A 22,288-nucleotide genomic window follows, 5' to 3' on the forward strand; every position below is an offset into this window, starting at 1 on the left:
CACAGCGGTGCGGCGTTGAAAGCCATGCATCGTCTAACGTCGTTTAAGTTCGACAGATTTCGGTACGGTGTTTGACGTTCACGAATCATAATTGGATAAGTTGATAAAAATGCTATGCAATAGATTTACCGCGGCAGTCTCTGCGTGTATTTTATTAAATTTAAAATGTTATAATTCGCTAATAAAAAGCCGCTTTCTAACCTAACCTCCATTTCGTGGAGTTCAGTTAATATTATTCGCAACATATTCCGGATCAAATTCAATCATACGATCCATTGAAAGATTGCCAAATCTCCTTTTAATACTGTAGTTATCTGGTTTATGGTATGTAATAACCATTATTTAGATGTTCATAGGGACTGCTGTATTTTCATTACTCTCAAGTCACAGCTAGTAAGTTTGTACAAAACATCATTTATTTTAGCATCAAGCTATTTATTGGATTATAATAGGTCTTATTTTAAAACGTAACAAAGCGTATTTTAAATAGAAATTATTGCACGTTCTAGCCACAGGTATATTCTTAATGAAAAATATATTTTAATATCAAAGTTAACATTATTCAGTAATCGGTAGATCCTTTGGTATAAGGTCAAAGTTTTGTGCACGACCATACAAAAATGCATCTTTACGATTGCCTAGCAAACTGGCGCAAGACTGTTGCTGGCGCTACTATACTGTACTCGGCGAAACATGGCGGTAGCGGTCATTGACTCCCTGTCAAAAACTTGTCATTTTCTATACAAAGCCGCGATTGACAACATCTGACACTTAATTGTCAATCGCGGCTTACAGTGCTCACCATAAAGTTAATAAGCCTAGCGAAATAGAGAAGCAAAGGCCTGAGCAAGAGAGATGTCACTATCAGTAACACTGCGTGGTAAAAATAGACGTGTGATACATGTACAGCATCATTCTTTTTTTGACGTCCAGTCGGCACATGCCTTACGTTGACAATTTTATTTCATAGAATTAATGTTCAATCATGCTTGTGTAAGTGTATATTACGTACACATATTTTTCACACGGATGAAAACCGTAACGTAACCAAAATTTTGTTACGTTTGACAGCTCGAGATTGTTGCTCTATTCCGTTAGGTATATTAACTTTATGGTGCTCACAAAGTGATAATGCGCATAGAAATTTTCGTAATTTTTCGGCAACGGTCGTATTATTTTCTCGAGCGTCGGAAGACGACGCTGCAAGCGCTGTTTTAACTTTAACTTTAAGAAAAACAGTGTTTTGCAGCGACGTAGAGGCGTCTGACATTGCTTGGACGTTACTCTTACTTACGTGCTCTAAGAACGTAATTTTACGTTTGTTAGAGGGTAGGACGCGGCATTTTCGTTCGATTGTTAGAGTCTCAAAACTGTTTCGTGGTACGGCCCCAGAACATACTGTGGTCTGTGAGTGAGATTACCTAATGTGCTTTATTATTCACGATGTCTGTTGGGTTAGGGCTTAGGATTTGGTTAAAATTTATATTACGAATATAAAATGTTAATTTGAAAACGATATTAAGGCTGTGAGCTGCTGTAAGGTTTGCAGTTAGGTTTAACGTTATTTTGCCTTGTACTCGTATTACCATTTACGTAATCTTTATTTCAACCACATAACGATCACTATTCTAGAAACTCCGAGGTAAGATATTACTGAACGGCATGGGCGTACCCAGGTTCTGGGCCAGGGGGAGGGGCAAATTACCCAGGTTCTGGGCCAGGGGGGGGCAAATTACGCAGATTCTGGGCCAGGGGAGGGCAAATCAGATTTTTTATAAGCAAGGTGTTTATAAAGAATAAAAAATTAATAATTTTTAGTTGTAAAAATATTGTATTGCAAACAAATGGCAAAAATTCGTTTCATTATTTTTAATTTAAAGATGAAAGTACTAGATAATATACTTAGTAGGGACGTCAACATGCTCCAGGGGGGGGGGGGGGGGGCAGCTGCCCCCTCTGCCCCCCCTCGGTACGCCCATGCTGAACGGACTTGGTTGGTACTTGCGGTCGAACGCGAGATCTCAGCATGGAATTAGTTTTCTCTCTGATTTCACTTTAGTGTTTTAGTAGTTACTTTTATTTAATAAAGTTCGAACTTATTTACTTTTAGGGCAGACGCAGTATATAAATTTCTCTTCTAGGTACCCGGGATCAATTATTACTAGACGTTGAACCCACGTAGAAACAGTTTTAAGGTCATCGCAAACTACACCGACTCGATGCCAACCCCGACTCACATTATGGCAGGGAAATGTAAGCTATATTGCTAGGACGTTAGAGCAGCATTTTGCATAATTTACAACATTAATGTTTAATTTAAAATCAAAGAAAAAGCGTATAATCTATCATTTATCATAAAAAATTAAACCACTTAAGATTTAAAAGTAATTTAAGTACCTATTTATTTTTCATTTTGGTAATAAAGAATAAAAACGTAAGATAATTATTAAGTAATATAAGATTTAAGCATCAAGTCTTAAGTTAGATTTAATAATATCTGATCTGATATCTTATATTTTTAAACGAGCAACTCTTATAATATAATATATAATTGGATTCTCGGAATCGGCTCCAACGATTTTAATGAAGTTTAGTATATAGGGGGTTTCGGGGGCGATAAATCGATAGGAATCATTTTTAGAAAATCGGGAAAGGACATTGGTTTATTTTTATTGTTGCGGGCGTCAGCTAGTAAATAAGTATTGTTACCTACTCATCACAGTCTTAATAAACGACCTTAACATGCACGAGTAAGCCTAAACTTAAATATTCAACAACTCATTCTAGGTCAAATTATGTATCGAAGGTCAACAAACATTTTTGCTTATGTTATCTCATTCATACTATCCATACTAATATTATGAATGCCAAAGTGTGTCTGTCTGTACTCTGTTACCTAGTCACTCTTAAACCACTAAACCAATTTTTATAAAATTTGGTATAAAGATACTTGAGTCCCGGGAAAGGACATAGGATAGGAGTTAAAAATCTATAAATCTATTAAACTTCTATTTAATTTAGAGAATATATTAGTTATTTAGTTATTTTATTGTTTTTTTGTTTACATTGGATAAGCTATGAAATTACTGTATCGATTATAATAAAACAGTAGAGGTATATCAGACCACGAGTGAGCGTTCATTTATTATTAAAAAAGCGGTTCTGAATCCTGATAAATATAATTTTACGCAAATTGTCTGACCTATTTTTCTGATAGAACCTTCGATCACATAATATGATAGAACGATAAAAATGTTGTACTAAATAACATTTTTTTAAATATTTTAACTAGATGACCCGGTAAACTTCGTATCACTTTCCTTCTAATATAAACCTTCCCTGGACTTTCACGAACATTTCAAGACTAAAGTTAGCCAAATCGATTCAGACTTTCTCGAGTTTGTGAGACTAACAAAATTTTAACAACAAAAGCGACCTTAAATAAATAAATAAAAAAAAAAAATTAACACACGTTTAACGTTCATAATTATTAGGTACGTTGTAGTTCTAAAAGTTACTTACATGAGGAGTCAGGACATAAAAAAGAGATATCCACTTCACATATTCCACTTCACATCAGAACAACAATATTTTGCTTGAGTTCAAAAGTACAAACTACAATTTTTGTTACACATAAAATATTATACTTATTTACGTAAAAACGTTTTACTTTAAATGTTATGAATATAATACAAAAAAAAAAAAAAACACTAAACTATGTATTTACTTATATTTTAAAAATCTATATTTTATAATCAACATAATCAAACAAACATAAAATACGCGACTGCAATGTAAACAGTGGTGACATACTGACTGACAAACTGACCTATCGCCTGACCTCCTGGCTCCTCCGTATCTAACAGATTATTATTCATACAAAACTAATACATTGCCGCCTAGAAGCCGCAGCTAACTACGCCCACCACAGAGCTGCAGCAATGTATAACATTAATAGCGGAATTAACGATCAAAGTATAACAATGAATACAAGGTCATGATATCGAGTTATAGAAATCTAGACGACGCCCGTAGCTCAGTCGCATCAAAATTCTGTTACCGCGCGGGAACCGTACATTTTCCGGCATAAAAAGTATGCTATGTCCTTTACCTGGTAAAGTATCTCCATGCCAAATTTCAGCAAAATCGGTTCAGCGGATTGGGCGTGAAGGGGTAAAAGACAGACTTTCGCATTGGTATAGTGTGGATTAATTGAGTATTAATTATTTATTTACGGAATCTAATTAATTTGACTTTGTGCCCAAAACAGAATTTAACCATAACTATTTCAAGTAAGTTTCTATAATGGCAGTAATACTGATGGTTAATATTATTATCTAGCCTATATCTCTATCTGAAAGCTGAAAGATTTGAAGACAATGGAACTGAACTAAACTTATAAAACTTAAAAGAAATTTAAACCACGGTCCACGGGCTACTCCATGGAAATTAGCCGTTTTATATGCCTTAGTAAAGTGGACGGTTTCTGCGAGATCATTAGCTCGGGGCTAACAACATCTCGTTCTCTTTCAGGAGCATTACAGGAGTAAGCACACTGAGCCGGGCCGTGCCGGGGCTCAGCGTGCCGGGGCTCATCGTAAAAATCCGCCTCCATACAATTTGTATGGAAGCGGAAATCCGCTGTGCCCCGACACAGTGTGCGATACGCGCATCCGCTTCCATATATATTGTATGGAGGCGGATTTATGCGATGAGCCCCGGCACGCTAAGCCCCGGCACGGCCCGTCTTAGTGTGCTGACTCCTTAAAAGAGCTTCTGCAGACTTTTTTTTTTAATAAAATAGGGGGGCAAACGAGCAAACGGGTCACCTGATGGAAAGCAACTTCCGTCGCCCATGGACACTCGCAGCATCAAAAGAGCTGCAGGTGCGTTGCCGGCCTTTTAAGAGGGAATAGGGTAATAGGGGAGGGTAGGGATGGATAGGGAAGGGAATAGGGGAGGGTAGGGAAGGGAATAGGGTAGGGGATTGGGCCTTCGGTAAACTCACTCACTCGGACTGCAGACTTTTAATCGGCTGATAGTTTAGTTAGGCTCTTGATCAGTATGAAGGTGTATGGAAGTGCGCATATTGCAACGATACCGAGTCGGCCGATAGTTATTATTATTTTGATATTCTAAGAATCGTGTTTAAGTTTGTAAAATATATTATATTATGTTGAAATGAAGTTTACTTTTGCGCTATTTCAGAGGCGACTGGTGTTTGGTGTTACAACATCACAAATCGAAGTAAAGTCGTCGAGGCAACACATACCAAAAGAGCCAGCGACAGCCAGACTTTACTCATTTTATAAAAGCTGAAAGTTTTCCTGTATATGACTATTATAGAGGTAAGAACGACCTGCAACTATGGAGTTTCTGTCGCGGTTACTTTAGGAGGTATCCAGATCTGAAAGAACATAACCTTCGATGGAGCATGTAGAATCTGTGTACTCTTGTAGCCTACAACTCGACTGCTCCTAGGTAGACTATCGTAACATCAAAAAGACAACTTTACAGGAGGAGCGTTTGAAGTTGCAAATTTGAACCACGACTTCATTTTTCAACCGATTGTTATGTAATTTGGCATGAGCAACAACAATAGTGTTAGGTATTAACTTATGCAACAAAATACTATATTATATGTTTGGTTTAGCTGAAATTGTTGTTGCGATATTATTCTTTGGAAAATCTACAACGAAAATTATTGCAACTAACACTAACGACAGTTTACGTTGAAATTTTTTCTTGGTAAAATATAGTAACGTTTACTTACCATACTATACAGGGGACTTCTTAACGTTTTTGTGCTGTATGTAAGACATATATTCATTTACAGCGGAATAACCAAATTCGAATTTATAGTATGTTTGAGAAAATGAATTGTTATAAATTATCGTTTCAAAAAAATATATGTTTACCTTTAAAAGTGTGTTTAAAATTTTAGAAGCAGGTCATTGACACGATTTATACTAATGATGTGCAAAAAGTGCTAAAATATAGTATGTAATCAGTTAAGTTGGCTTGCAAAGCATCAATTGTAAAAAAGGTCTGCTCTTTGAAATAATGGAAGTTTCTAACATTCTTAAAAATCTATATGATATGATGTATAGCTTAAAATATGAGATAAGTATTCATCGTAATCTATACTTCAATACTAATATAATGCGAAAATGTGTCTCTGCCGTTACTTCTTTACACCCAAACGAGGACAATCGTTTGATTTCCTAAAATTTGGTACGAAGATACTTGGGAGTCCTGGAAAAGGACATAGGATACTTTCTATACCGGTAAAATATACGGCCTTCGCAAAACAAATGAATTTTTTGCGTTAGATGTTGTGGGCATCATCTAGAAAATCGCAAACCATTGCTAGGTAATAGGTATATTATTTCATGTTGCGGATTGTTCTGAAGGCCTGTTGAGTCTACTATTACGAAAAATGGCTCCTGTGAACAAGATATCCGTAGAAGAATTGGGATGGCTAAGAGTGCTAAATCTCAAATGCGTAAAACCTGGCGTGACAAAAGGATTTCTTAAAAAATAAAACGAAACTTGTTCATACTTTAGTATTTTCCATATTCCTTTACGGATCCAAGACATGGACTCTGAATTCTATAAGCCGCAGACACAACATAGGATACCTTCGATAAGGAAAATGCGCCAAATTTTATGGACTTCTTTCAGAACTAATGCTTCCGTCCTGGCTAAACTAAACATAAAAACAAGGCTCTCTACCATCTGCCTCAATATATCTTACAATACTATGGACACATAGCCAGAAAGAAAGGAGATAATTTTAAAATAGTCACTGGCGAGACTGAGGGAGAAAGACCTCGGGTCGCAGTCCCAATCGTTAGGACTAACGATTGAGACTGCTCCTATTAAATCCACATCCCAATTAATGAGTCCAAAAAATCAATTAAAAAAAACGAAGCTCTTTGAGTGGCGAAAAATAGGAAAGAAAAGCTGGCGTAACATCATTAGGAGGAAAGTCATAGAAAGGAGAAGTCACGACCCTCTGACATGAGGAATATGACTATATGAAGAGGATCATTTGGGATACTATACTAGTTCCTGAAAGTTTCCTGACCAAAAAAAGAAATCATGAAACATAAACCAAGTACAATCTATATCCATACTGATATTATTATAGAAGTATACAATATACATGTATACTTTTACACTATATGAATGTAAAAGTATGTTTGTCTATCTGTGTATGCGTATGTTACCACCTCACGTCCAAACCGCTAAACCAATTTTTCTGATCGTTGGTATGGGGATACCTTGAATCCCGGGAAAGATCATGAGATACTTATCATCCCCAAAAATGTTCCGTTCTCGGGCGATAAATGACTAAAGCCAAGTTAGCCTTAAATAAGTGTAGTATTCTTTACAGAGCGAGATAGTACACAAGGCGAAAATTCGGCTTCACGTGGAATACTGTTCTTATGGGCACGGGCGACAAAGCCAACTATTACCAACTATTTCCTCTGGATAGTAATCAACGAAGGATAGCTTGGATTGTAGACAGCCATAGTGTTTCAAACAAGCTAGACCCCTTGGCATTACCCTCAAATGTGGCTTCGCTCTACATCTTCTATCAGCTGCTGTATTAATGGGAGGTGCTCCGAAGAATTATTGTTCGTAATCGCAACTCCTGCAACATTTCGCCATGTTCCACGGGAAAATATACCATCCTCATCACCTTGATGATTCTTTAACAATAAAACTGAAACAAACTGCCACCGGCAGTATTTCCAGACCAATACAACCTGAAAACATATTTGCAACTCTTCTGGCATTGCGAGTGTCCATGGGTGACGGTAGTTGCTTTCCATCAGGTGACCCGTTTGCTTGTTTGCTCCTAATTTCAAAAATAATAGTTGCTTTAAAAATAATAGATCGGTAAAATATCGTATGTTAATGAATAGTACGACTTAGAATGTAGTAAGATATAGATACAATAAATAAAAAATAATAGTTACCGTAGTAGAATATTGTATATTTATCATACGATATTTATCATTACTAAAATTCCAACGAAAAAAATCGTAAGTTACACTTGATATATATTTTTCGAAAGAAGTTCCAATTTAAACTATTGTAAGTGGTACAAACTATAGTTTACGTTAGAGTTCATCCGGCGTAGACAATCGCTACTGATAAATACGATGTGTAAATTCGGGTATCTGCTCCCGTATTACTCCGCGTAGACTATTGCTAAGGGACTAACGATAAATAACGTCGGAGGCGTTTGAAACATACTACAGTTTACGTTTAGAAAAAGGCAGTTGTAGTTCGAATTTAATATTTTTTCTTGAAGATCCTAATAGATCTAACTTAAATATATGCATTTTCGCAATAAAACAAATTTTGCCATTTTGTGGCTTACGATAGTCTACCTAGGAGCAGTCGAACTACAAGTTGTAGGGCGAGTAAATTAAACACAGAATATGGATTAATGGCGGTGCGATTTACAGCTTGTTTCACAAAATGGATGATTTTGAATGATCATTCTGCATTATTTCGATACTGTTTTAGGGTTCCGTAATCGAAGAGTAAACACGAAACCCTATTGCGAAGACTTTGATGTCAGTCTGCCCGTTTCCAAGCTGTATCTCAAAAACCAATATATAGTTATACTTAGGGTCAATTTATACTAGCGCAGAGTCGAAGCGCATCGAAGCAAACTCAAACTCAAACTTTTTTATTCAGAATAATTTTTTGCAAATATTCTCTGAACGTCTACATGATGCCTACCACCGGTTCGGGAACTAACCCGGCGAGAAGAACCGGCGTAAGAAACTCGCACGGGGCCCACTTTTTTACCAAAAAAAGTGAGAAAAAATTAATCTTTTAAAATAAGGTTTACAATGTTGTAACTTAAAATTATATATACAATGTCAACAAATTATTAAAATTATTAAAACTGAACATAACAAGTTCAACCTTAACTCCAAAGCGTTTACGCACTTTATTACTTCTGAGAATTAAAAAAGGCGTTTTTTAATTCACGCGAATTCGCGTGGATGCGCCCGACCAACGCTGATTGGCCTCGCAGAACACTACCACTCCGGCCGGTGGATGATGAAGAAGTGAAGCTCGCTCTGACCGGGCGACCATTCCTTAATATAATCCCCACTATGGGCGGCATCTTTATTTATCAATACACTACCTACCGAGCATAAAGTTCAATTTCTTTATCTTATTTTCCTTGAAATAACTGAAAGAATCTCGTTTACCACTGCTGGACACTCATGACAGTTGATTCTCATTTCCAGATCACCTTAAAGGCTATGACTAGGGTTACACGGTCAGTCTGGCATCAGTTCAGAGAATCAATCTCAGACTGACTTCAGAATAATGGCCGGAAAGTGCATAATAAAAAATATTAGTCCGTCAATCACACGGTTACGCGATCATTCCCGTCAGATCCCGTCAGTCTTGATCAGACTAATGGAACTGATGCCAGACTGACGGTGTAACCCTAGTCTCATAATTTAGGCCCTTTAGGTTCAGTAGCAAAAGTGTGGCTGTCGCCGGCTCTTGGGTTAAGACATAAGCGCGATGTGAGATATTTTGTTTGCGTCGGCTTGAGGCCGGCTTATGCGGCTGACTCTACATAGCATCTCCGATGCTCACGGCAAGCGACTGCGACCGACAAAGCTGAAACAAAATGCCACTTTATGAACTAGCCTTTAGATTTCATTTTCTACCGACATTGCATGGGTCTAGCGACCTATGCTACCGCTGTTTTCTACTCCATAAATCAGCATTACGTTTCATTTTGCTCTAAGCCACTTCAAAGCAGTGGCGGCATATCGGTAGAAAATGAAACCTATAGCCTCAATAATAAAGTAGCATTTTCTTTGAATTTTGTTTGTCGCGGTCGCTTTCCGCGAGGAATGGAATACATTTCCGCGCCGCTCGGTTACGTCGCGTAGGGCTAAGTTTGGGGAATTTAAAATAGCCGTAAAGAAAATTTATACCCATTTAAAGTTTAAATTAGGCTGTAGACTGTAGTGACCTGTCCTCTTGAGAATTTAAAAGAACTGTAAAGAAAACAAAAATTAAAACTTTAAATTAGGTCGTAGTGCCTTCGCATGAGTACAAACTTCCAAAGTTCAAGCCTTCGCACTGAAACTCTATTGCTCAAATAGAAATTACTATTCGTTGAGTAGTTTAGGGCCTTATTACACTTGGGAGTTGCGAACGAGATTAAGCCCGGCCGCACATTGTCCGAATTCTGATCAGAAAAAGTTGAATTTCGCCGGACCGCCACCCCGCACACCATCCGAAATATCCTTCCGGCGAGTTCGAGCTCACTCGACTCAGTACAAAACGTTCAACTGTTTCTGATCAGAAATTTCGGACAGTGTGCGGCCGGGCTAAAGATGCCGGTTGGCAGCGGGTGACTATAGAAGCAACACGTGTGTTTCAAATAAACGTAATTTGTAAATACTAAAGAGATACTAAATGTATGCTTGAATTTAAATAAATTGGTATTACTTTGGACGCTGATATCATGAGTATAATAAACCAAAATTAGGAAATTAATAACAGAGAAAGGAATGTTTAGATGCTGGTGATTATTACTGTATTTTTATTATAATTTTGTAGCTTTCAAATTATGAGTTAAAGACTCTAAAAACGGTAAATTGTGGCATCTCCGTAGGAGGAGGGCCTTAAAGCGGCATGTGAAACACAGCTCACAGTTAGTCACAAATATAAAATGCTTCCAAGTTCCGACTTCCGATATCATTACGACGCTAGCTGCGCAATGAGCAAAGTTGGTCTGCTCGTTTGTCAATTGTCCCTATACCTATTAAAAAACTATTATTTTTCTTTATTCTGCGTCAATAATATCCTGTGTTCCTTCCTTCGCGGTCTACTTTACGAGTATAACAATGTCACATTTCATCAAAATTGTGAAAAAAAAACTCTGTCAGCGCTGCTACTTTCAGAATTCTATATAAAACACATATAATTTACACCGAGGGTGCTACAAAACAAAATGATTGTTTAACTTTGCTTTATTAGACAGATTTTATTTTAATAATAAAATAGTGATTTCTGTGCCAGCCGGTACAGCCTTAGGGATTAACGTCCAATACAGTTAATTAAATGGGAAGCGACAATAAGTCGGTCCAATTCTTAGAATCAAAGGCCGTCGGCGATGGCGCTAGAGATCGCTAATTAAAACCTGACCTGTGCCAGCGAGCTTCGACTAATAGCCTTAACTCTTTGTAAAAGTTTCAAGTTCTGTTTGCTACTGTTTACTGGCTTTACTGTGTCCTTGTGTTGATACTCAATGTTGTCAGGAATCTCGTAGCTATATTTTGATAATTATTAAATATACATGGTGTAACAAAAGTAAGTGATAATACTTTAAGGTGTGCATGTGTTCCTTGTAGAGAGTTCACTGTAAAAGTAGCAGCGCAGAAAGACCTTTTTCTCACTTTTGTATGGGTAAGCGACCCGCGTCACGAGTTTCCCCATACAAAAGTGAAAAAAAAAAATGGATCTTTCTGCGCTGTGAAACAGTTAACTCTCTTCGAGGAACACGTATACACCCTAAAGTATTATCACTTAGTTTTGTTACACCTTGTACATTTTTTAAAGCTTAATCAGACAAACGGCACGAGTGCCGTTCGTCTGTAAGAACTGAGAAGCTTTATAAAGTTTTATAACGCCTGCAGCGGTTCTAAGGTCGGAGCAACAAAGAACTGTTTAAGTGCCTGATAGACGTACGAACTTAAAGTACGCAGGTTTTAAGTTCGCGACCTTACTCGAGAATCGCTCATACCGGATTACCATGCCCCCAGGCTCGCGGCTCGCGGCTCGCGGCTCTTTGCTGACACACAGGCGATTAAGATCGTCGAGCCATAAGTCCGCGTATACTTACTCGGACGTCTGTCACCCCCTTATAAGTTGCATATCCCGACTGCTGGGCTGGGCTAGCTGTATCCTTCAGTTGATTCATTCCTTCAGGCAAATAGCTATTGACATTTTTTTAATTGACCTAGGCAATTTGGTCGCATTGTCAAACCCAGGTGACAGAACTTGACCAAATGACGTAGATCCGCCATCTACCTATAAGGGCCCATTCACGGCAGGACTGCACGGTAGTCCTGCCGTGAATGGGCCTCACTGATTGGTTCGCACTCGGTGTTGCCGACCGGAAACACCGAGTGTGAACCAATCAGTGAGGCCCATTCATTGCAGGACTGCCGTGCAGTCCTGCCGTGAATGGGCCTTTTATGAATCAATTTATTCGATGCTACATTGCGCTGGGCATTTTAAGAATAACTCTTGCTTAATTGTCATGGTTTTAAGAAATCGGCTATCGACACAAAAATTGGCAATAAAATAATTGTATAAAGAATTTGTAATAAAGAATAAATTAAATAAATTCTGGTGAAAGCAATATCGAAGCTCGAGCCAATTTATTTTATAGAATTACACATTTTTTCATTTCAAGTGCCCTTAGAGTTCCGTACCCGAAAGGTAAAAACGGCACCCTATTTCTACGACTTCGTTGTCTGTCCGTCTGCCTGTCTGTCTGTCTCAGGAACCACTATAGCTAAACTTCTGAGATTATCACAGATTGTGTATTTTTGTTTCCGCTATAATAGCAAACACTAAAAATAAATAAAAATGAATATTTAAGGGGCCTCCCATAAAACAACGTGATTTTTAGCCTTTTTTGCTTGATATCAATAATGGCAACAGGTAGGCGCTTGATTTTCATAAAATCATTAATTAAAATATGTGTATGTACTTTAATAATTAACAATAATATTAAATAAAATTTATATTTAAGGCTCTTATACAAAAAACTCAATTTTTAGCATATTTTTGCTCTACAAAGATACGGAATCTTTTGTGCACGAGTCCGACTCGTACTTGGCAGACTTTTTGTCATTTGATTGGCACTGTGAAACAGAATTCGGGAGTCTGTTTTTTGTTCCGGGCTGGGTTCACACTCAAAGGGTGACTTTTTGACTTTCTTAATTGTGTAATAAAATCCCTTTTAGCTGTTAATGGGTGGAATTAATTGCTCGCATGGCGCCAATTACTCATAAACCTCAGGGAGCCACAAATATGTCGGTTTACGGTTACACAACGAGGCAATGTTTACTCCAATATTGCATTTCTTAGGCTTTAGTTAATAATTCCGACTGGAAATTAGGACAAAAAAATTCCTGATTCATTGTGTAATTAGAGACATATCTGGTCTCTGGTGTAAGTCACTCACAGTCACACTCGCTACCCGCCGTCTGACCCTATATCCATATCCATATCCATAATTCCATACTCCATACTAATATTATAAATGCGAAAGTGTTCAACGGTTTGGGCGTGAAGAGGTAACAGACAGACAGACAGACTTTCGCATTTTTAATATTGTATGGACTGGTACTTCTCCAACAATTCATATTGGTTTATTAGTTAACAGACCGTATACCTACCGTAATATCACAGAAGTATAATATAGAATAAGTATGATATTAATAATTTATAGGTTTGCGCATAGGTTAATGAAAGGGGCGTGATAAAGCGCTTTAGTATAACTACTTGTACTATTATCTATTCTGTGGTATAACGCTATATCATTACACAGGCTGTAACAAAACAAGGTGATAATACGTTAGGGTGTGTAACTGTGAAAGTAGCAGCACTGAAAGAGCAATTTCTTTTTGTGACTTGTATTGGCAAGCGCCCCATTGTCATGAAATTGTCCATACAAAAGTTAAAAAACCGGCCAAGTGCGTGTTGGGTCACGCGCAATATAGGGTTCCGTAGTACCGCTGGTTTTTGAAAATTTTTGTATGGTCAGTGAATGTACATTTATAACGTGTTTCACACTACTAACAACATCATCTCAGTTCATAGGAATTTGAACGAAAAGATCCTTTATACTTCGCCGAATACATTTTTTTAGTTGATCGACTATTACTCAATAACTTGACTTCATAAGTTGTTCCCGTGATTTTTATCACATTTCCAAAAATAATCGTTTAGCTGGCAGAAGGGGGGGGGCACTGGACTAACGATTATTTCTACTTTAAAACTTAATATTTCACAAATGGATCCCTAAATGAGAAAATGATCTATAAATGCCCATAATATTTAAAAAAAACTATCCAAGACACCCCACACGATGGGGTGGGCGCGAAAAAAAAAGATTCATTCCCGCTTGATGTGTATTATTTCCTTTTCATTCGGTCGGGCGCGGGGACGGTTATAAAAGATACATTCTCATTTACGAGGATCAATCCCCTTAACATGTTTAAATTAACGAAAACCGGCCATTGTTTTCATTTGGATGGCGTCGATCGTATTTCCAATAATGAATCAGGAAACAAAGATCTCTTAATTTTAATATTCGTACGGATACAAATCAATTTCAGTTACGAAAATATATATTTTTACTTGGGTCAGTTAAAAAAATTCTTTAACACGTCTTCTTATTTGCCCTTCTTACGATGTTGAACATCAATATAAATATCAAAATAAAATATCAATACCTTTAATTTTTTTTCTAACGGATTAAACAAAGTCAAAGTTTTCAAAGTATAAACATACTTTACCGACAAATTTTGATTACGAGCATAAAACTCTTATGAGGTTAAAAGCAAGAACTTTTTGTGTTATTCATAATTAATTATTCAAGTGAGAAAAGTTTTCGCCAAAGAATGTTCGCAAATTGGTCAAAGAAATTTTCTATTATGTAATACCTTTTAATATTTCATTTCAAAACAACTTTTATTAGGATCTCCTCTTGACTTTTATAACTTTGTTTGAGCAAAAGATAAAAGGACTCGCAGCTAAGTCATAATATTCTTGTGACAGTAATGGCCTGTTTCGCCACTTCCTGATAAGTGCCGGATAGGCTATCTACAATTTATATGACAGATAGAGTATGGAGTATCTGTCAGATAAGTTGTGGATAGCCTATCCGGCACTTATCAGTAAGTGGTGAAACAGGCCCTAATACTTTTAGATTATTTCGCTAAAATAATATATAGTTGATTTTATTAAGTACTGCCTTTAACTTTTGTTCCTGTATTTATTTGCGCTGTCACCAGTAGGGGTGCTGCCAAGGTCAAAGATTAGCAGATTTTTTCAATCTTGGAGAGTTTTTAGCTATCAGAATCATTAAGTCGCCGATGTTTCCATTTTTGAGAGCATTGTTGAGAGCTAAAATTACCAATATGAAAAAAATAGGAAATCTTCTAATACTTATATAAATTCTCGTGTCACAGTGTTTGTGCGCGAACTACTCCAAAAACCGATTTTAATAAAATTTGTATATAATATATTCGTTAGGCCTGAGAATAGGTTTTTATATATTTTTTATATTGATACTAGAAATAATTTATATGGCAAAACAACTCAGCTGGTTAGTCTATAAACAACGGCCTGCCTTAGGGGCGATTTCACCAAAGAAATGGAACGCGTTTAATGCACACTGAACCGGTTCAGAACGTATTTAAATGCGATTATAACATAAAATTGCATTTCACCAACAAATTGAAAGCGTTCACAGTAAATCCGAATTTTATCTTCTGAACGCTCAAAGTCCGAAGTTTAACGTCATAAAACCCATTCAAGTCCTGTCATGGCGGAACGAAAAACATTGACAAAAGAAATGTCAAGATGACAGTTTTGACACATGCGTTTGGTGAGTTAATGTATTGTTTCTTGCTATTTTGTAGTTAAAATAACGTGAAAAGGCTTTAGAATTATGAAAACATGTAAAATAATCGCGTGACGTCACGTAAACTTAGATTTAATAATCGTGATCAAAAGAACTTTGTGAAATTCATTTAAAACAAAACGAGATTTATGTCACCGCGTGAAAGCGTTCAATGAGAATTAGAACAAAATTTATGAAACGAAGTTTTGAGTGTGCCTGGTGAAATCCCATTTTAGAATCTAACTACCTTGGAAACAATGCCGAAATAACCCAGATTATTAGCGAAGTACACACATTTGAGCGTACATTCGTATTCATCACTCAGCCCGCTCTAGGGAGGCTTTCAAATTTCAATACAGCCTCGTTTTAATAAGTTCGAACCGATGGGGATTGGGGAGTGACACACATTTCACGTTTATTTTTAGTAATTTTCACCCCAAGCGTACCATTGTATTTGTGACTTCACAAATGTTCGTTGGATATTTAAATATGGAGTATATTTCGAAAGTATCCATACTAATATTATTAATGTGAAAATGTGTCTGTATGTTTGTCTGTTACCACTTCACGCCCAAACCGGTGAATCGATTTTGTGAAAGATATGGAGGTACTTTGAGCCTTGAGGGAAAGGACACAATGGGGCAGAGTCGAAGCGACGCGTCATGTTTTTCGCCAAAGCATATTCATCTCTATTTATATAATTTTGGTACCTACAAATTTCTGCTATGAAATACAGGATCGCACGACGCCGTGCGCGACGCATTACGCGCCAGTACGCTTTGACTTTGATCCAATGAATGTTGAGCCTTGAGTGCCCGAATAAACCATTGAATGACAGGCACATGCAAATGCTTTATTCTGTCGACAGGCAAACGTCGCTTTGTGCGGTCGACCTTGGGATCGGCTTTCGACCACAAACTTGGCTTCAAAACCTCGTTGTGTTATCAAAAGCCGAGTAATACAATTTAAAAGCTATCTCCCGAAACTTTAACAATTCTCCTTTCTCCGCCCTCATTTCGAATTAGATTAAGACCTATTTATGATAATTCTCCGCCCAACTTTTTCATTTCTCCGAAGTTACCGCGGAGTTAATACGAAATTTGTTGTTCACTTGCTAACTCCCATTACTGGACAATTGTTAGTGCCAACTAGTTCCCTAACACGAAAACAGTCTCTTGTTATACTTCGCAAGTTGTATTCTCGCTATAATTTTGAATACGCGTTCATTATAATAGGAATTAATTTTGCTCTGAAGTTAATCTGAAGTGTGGCTTTTACGTGAACATAACTTTCACTTCGAACTCGATTTTGGTAGCCGGTTTCATCAAAACCAAGCTATGCTGGAGTAATTGTAATAGGGTTCTATGTATACACGTGGGTGAGCCATGCTCCGGAGAAATAAGCGCTTGCACTGTGTTTCGCCGAGTGAGTGAGTTTACCGGCGGCCCAATCCCCTACCCTATTCCCTTCTCTTCCCATCCCTACCCTCCCCTATTACCGCATTCCCTCTTAAAAGGCCGGCAACGCACCTGCAGCTCTGCTGATGCTGCGAGTGTCCATGGACCATGCGCGACGGAAGTTGCTTTCCATCAGGTGACCCGTTTGCTCGTTTGCCCCCTTATTTCATTTAAAAAAAAATGTTGCAGTCCTCGAAACACTTTTTGTATACATTCATAACCTAGTGAGATCAGTCAGACAATAGCTGATAGAGCTGTCCAGTAGGCTTACTACGAAACAATTTTGAGACTCAAACAATCACATACCCTGAGAATATGAACTATCTGCTACATCGGAAACCAATTCTATGAGGGTTCAAAAAAAACGATGAAACACTTCGAGAAAAGGAAGGTAGTGGGCTTCGCTTGGCTCGTCTCGGCGGGTGCATTACTATTTCATATTATGGAGACATAGTACATGAGGTATACTGAAGTGATTTGAGACTGCAGTGAAATTGCAATCCCAGTGTCTGAATAGATGAACAAAAAGTGTCGCGGCCAATTCGGAAGATATATCGTTGCCATCAATTGTAATGCCAATCCTACGAATTGCAGTTCTTTCTGAGCAACATTTTTACTTATGTTAAACTAGATGACGCCTGCAACTCCGCGCGCTGCGCCAAAATTCGTTTATCGCGTGGACACCGTATATTTTTCTGGGATAAAAAGCACCCCATGCCCTTTCCCAGGACTCAAAGTATCTCCAAGTCAAGTTTCAGCAAAATCGGTTCAGCGGTTCGGGCGTGAAGAGGTAACAACAGTCAGACACACTTTCGCATTTATAATATTAGTGTGGATTTTACTTCCCATAGAGGCGGTTAACAATAGTTTACGAAGTTATGGTGATGGGATATAAGCCTACAATAAATATTAAGGATTTTCTTTTGAGACCAATTTACGTTTCAATTATCAGATTCCAGTACATGCTGTCAAACTCATGCATCAAATGAAGAGCGAGATGACTCTGGACTGAAAACTGAACAGAAATTATTATTAGTACAATAGCTCCTAGACAGTAGACATGTAATGTTGTTAACAACGGGCCAAGTAAATTGAAGTCAGAATTTTCGATGAAAGTTTCAAGGCAAGTAAATTGTGTTTTCCTTTCAAATAACGTTTCTGTTGGGGTTGTGTCGTTTAGTTGTGCCACGTAATCTCTTTACTTTGAAGGTTCGCTTATTTTCTATAGAGAAAAAACTGTACTTTTATAGAAACGAGAAAATAATATATTTTATTGAAGCCTAGCCGATCCATTATCTGTTTAGGGAATTGGGTCTATCCTCAATTATTTAGAGTAAAAGAGCATTCTAGAAGAAATTAGTATTCTATTGATAATATTAATCATTTAAATGTAATGTACCAATGGGCAATGGCTACAAAAACAAAATTGTTTTTAAGTGAGTATTATCGTGATTTTGTTTAAATATATTTTATTACTAGATGAATGCCGCAACTCCGTTGCGCCAAAATTCGTATGTCCTTTCCCGGGACTCAGGGTATCTCTATACCGAATTTCAGCATAATCGGTTTAGCGGTTTGGGCGTGGAGAGGTATGTTACCGCTCGACAGACACCCTTTTGCACTTATAATATTAGTATGGATATGTAAGTACGCATCACGAAAAATAATCACGTACGAATACTCAAATTTTAACGATTCCTTATCGTTAAAATTTGAGTATTACGTTAATTAAAACATAAAATGTTTTCAGAAAGAAGTGTAATTCTCAGCATGGCTCACACAGTTTATTACAAGGCATTGTTGTCGAGTCCTACGTAGTACCTTTCATCTTTTGTTAGCTGATTTCAACCCCTATTTATGAAGGATTTATTATAAAGACGAGACCACTTTACAGCTTCCCTTCAATAGAGTCACAATATTGAGCGAAAGCTGCGTAAGCCACCATAATATGTCCAGGATAATTCATAACATACAAACTTATATAAAAAAAAAAAAACACGTGTATCTGTCTTTCACCTCTTCACCCCCAAATCGCTAAACGGATTTTGCTGAGACACTTTGAGTCCCGGGAACGGACATAGGATACTTTTCATCCCGAAAAATGTACGGTTCCCGCGCGATAAACGGATTTTGTCGCAACGGTGAAGCCGGGACTCGGGAGAGGACGAGATACTTAAGGCGCTCCCCCTACAGAGATACCGTAATTTACCGTTTTTAGAGCCTTATTAGCTCATAATTTGAAAGCTACAAAATTATAATAAAATACAGCAATTATCTTCAGTACATGAACATTCCTTTCATAGTTATTAATTTGTATTTGTTTTTTATACTCATGATATCAGCTTCATTTCAAGCATAATATAAGTATCTCCCTAGTATTTACAAATTTCGGTTAGGTATTTGAAATACGCGCCAATAGATCGACAATTCCATTAACTACATACTGGACGTTCAAATTTATTTAGGTCAATTTTGAACTAAGATAAGTAAAAAAAAAGGTTTTTTTTTTTTTTTGCGCGATTTTGGCAACGCGGCAAATGTATGGTCAAGGTCGTTTGCTCTGAGGATGGCCTTAATCTCCATACCAAATTTTAGCAAAATCGGTTCAGGGGTTTGGGCCTGAAGAGGTAACAGACAGACAGATGTATCTTCAGGACTATCTAAAGGGCAGTAAAGTTACGGCCAACATCTACACAAAGTTTCAGACTCTGAGTAAGATGTTCATAATTACTAAAATTATAGACGCGCATTTGAGTCCGTCGGAACCGATGTTGCTGAAATTTGTTCTGGAGATACTTTGAGTCCCGGGACCCTTCCCGGAGACATAATATGATATTTTTTCTCCCGGACAAATGTGCGAACGATTTCTGGCGCAACCGAGTTGCGGGCGACATCTAGTTTCATATAAAGTTTCCATTCGAAGCCGGCCGACTGTTATTTTCATTTCCGTGTCATTCCGTCCGCATCCGGCACGTGATATAGGAAAATACAAATGTAGCATGGAGGCTCTAACGTGGTAACGAGGCTTTGACGCCTCACGACGCGGAAAGAAATGCCAATATCTCATGATACAAGCTCAAATCGTGAAATGCCCAATTTCGCCATTGACACACACATTTATGATTAGTTCATACTACAGAAAATCCCGACAATTTATTGTTTGTAAGTTATAACTGTAGGTCATAACATTGTTGTATTATTTTATAAGAATAGTTTTCAATCTTTTTTGGTAAAAGATGGCCGCGAGCGAGTTAATTTGTTTGTACGCTGGTCATTCTCGCCGGGCAGTTTCCGAACCGGTGGTAGCCATCATTGGAGAATCGACTTTAAAAAAGTGATGCTTAGTTTCTGTTATGTACCTATGTTTGATCACAGATTGAAATTGACCACCTGTTTCATTAGACGCGTCCTAAATCCTAAACCTAACAGTTTCAATACCTAACAGTTTCAATAAAAACGTTTTAATTTTTTATTGGTTTTTCTGAATGCCAAAATAGGAGGAATGTGTAAAGATTTGGACCCTCAGAGAAGTGAAAAAATATTTTAAATGCTTATTAATAAGCCTGCTTAGTGCTTAAATGTGTCCTTAGCGAATTAACTGTGTGTATTTTTATTTTATTTTGCATTAAAGCAATACAAAACTAAAATGTTGTAGACGTAGCGGACCAAGCAGTGCACAGTTAAAGGCGGGAGTGGTAGAATCAGTACCGCGCAACATGCCAACTTTGCCAGCTTTTTTCAAATAATTTTAATTCTTGTAAAAAAAATGTATAGAAGTGTAAGTTTTTTTTTGCCCTCTGCAACTACAAGGCTACATGTGCAGGTGTAGGAATGTCGAAAACATTACTTCTGTTCATATAATTCAATTTATGATTGATTTTCATGCCGGGTAAAGTTACCTGGACTTGTAGCCAACATTGCCCACCTTGATTTTTCACGCAAATATGAACTTTGCACAGGTGGCATCAAAATCCAGTAAAAGAATTTTGGAAAAGATGGTGTTTACTATAGACATTTAAACGATATCGCGAATAATATCCTACTAAATTGACTGGGCAATGTTACCCTTACATTTTTTTCCTTTTCCATACAATTTGCATTTTGGTCTGTAAAAGTGCCACATATCTATAAAATTACTTAATTATCTTTTTATTTATTTATACATTTTTCCGGGATAAAAAGTATTCTATGTCCTTTCCTAGGACTCAAAGTATCGATATACCAAATTTCAGCAAAATCGGTTCAGCGGTTTGGGCATGAAGAGGTAACAGACAGACATATTGACAGAGAGAGAGATAGACACAATTTCGCATTTATAATAATATTATTATTATTATTATATTAAATTCGCCTTACAATCCTGCATCGCGCTATCGAAGTTTCGGAGAACGGCAAGATATATACAACGTCTGAAATGACGTCAGTGGGCTTCGGCCTGACCGAGCATTCTCTCTCGGTCGGAAGATCTTCCTTTGTGGCCTCCACGCATTTATCCCACAATATTAAAATATTAAAAATTAAAATAAAAAGTAAAAAATACATACAGCCGAACGTATTACCTCCTCCTTTTTGGAAGTCGGTCAAAAATATGGATTATTGTAACACCCTGGCTCGTCTCGCTACGTTTCATTGTGAATTGCTAGCAAAGCTCTAAAAGGCAACACGTGATAAAGGCTTACAAGTCACAATATAACGTCATTAGTAAGCAGTCGTGAATCGCCGTCGTTATAATTAACCTGGCTGGGATTTTACAAAAACCTCCATATTACATTCACGTCCACGAGGACAGCTCGAGAATATAAAATATAGTTTATTTATTACAGCGAACAAAGACAATAATGAGCTTTCTAATTAAGAGATCTTTTGAATAAAACAGTATAATAAAATTAAAAAAAACATATCCATTATCCACAGCCGAACGTATAACCTCCTCGTTTTTGGAAGTCGGTTAAAAATTAAGAGATCTGCCTGGATACAGTTTCCAACTAGGTTTATCGCAGTGCTTTAGGGTTACTGCAGATATACAAATTCAGTTGACCGACTATCGTACAACTAATTATATTGCAAATAAAGATTATGATTATATTAACTAAATTGCGTAGTTTAATTTCTTGGACAACATTTT

At 37.2% G+C, this 22,288-nt stretch overlaps 1 protein-coding gene across 3 annotated transcripts in view; it reads right to left on the bottom strand.

The window, feature by feature from the left end:
- LOC121728857 (CD151 antigen-like) overlaps window positions 1-22,288 on the bottom strand; it is a 213,450-nt gene that overhangs the window by 92,031 nt on the left and 99,131 nt on the right. The window contains exon 1 of one of the 3 annotated variants that reach the window (XM_042117166.1): window positions 3,523-3,648. The exons of the other annotated variants lie outside the window; for them this stretch is intronic. The gene's annotated coding sequence lies outside the window, so the exon portion shown is untranslated. Of the gene's footprint in view, window positions 1-3,522; window positions 3,649-22,288 lie in introns of those variants that run through there. 3 annotated transcript variants of the gene reach the window in all.

The sequence above is a fragment of the Aricia agestis genome, chromosome 7 (genome assembly GCF_905147365.1).
Source record: "Aricia agestis chromosome 7, ilAriAges1.1, whole genome shotgun sequence".
Taxonomy (NCBI): domain Eukaryota; kingdom Metazoa; phylum Arthropoda; class Insecta; order Lepidoptera; family Lycaenidae; genus Aricia; species Aricia agestis.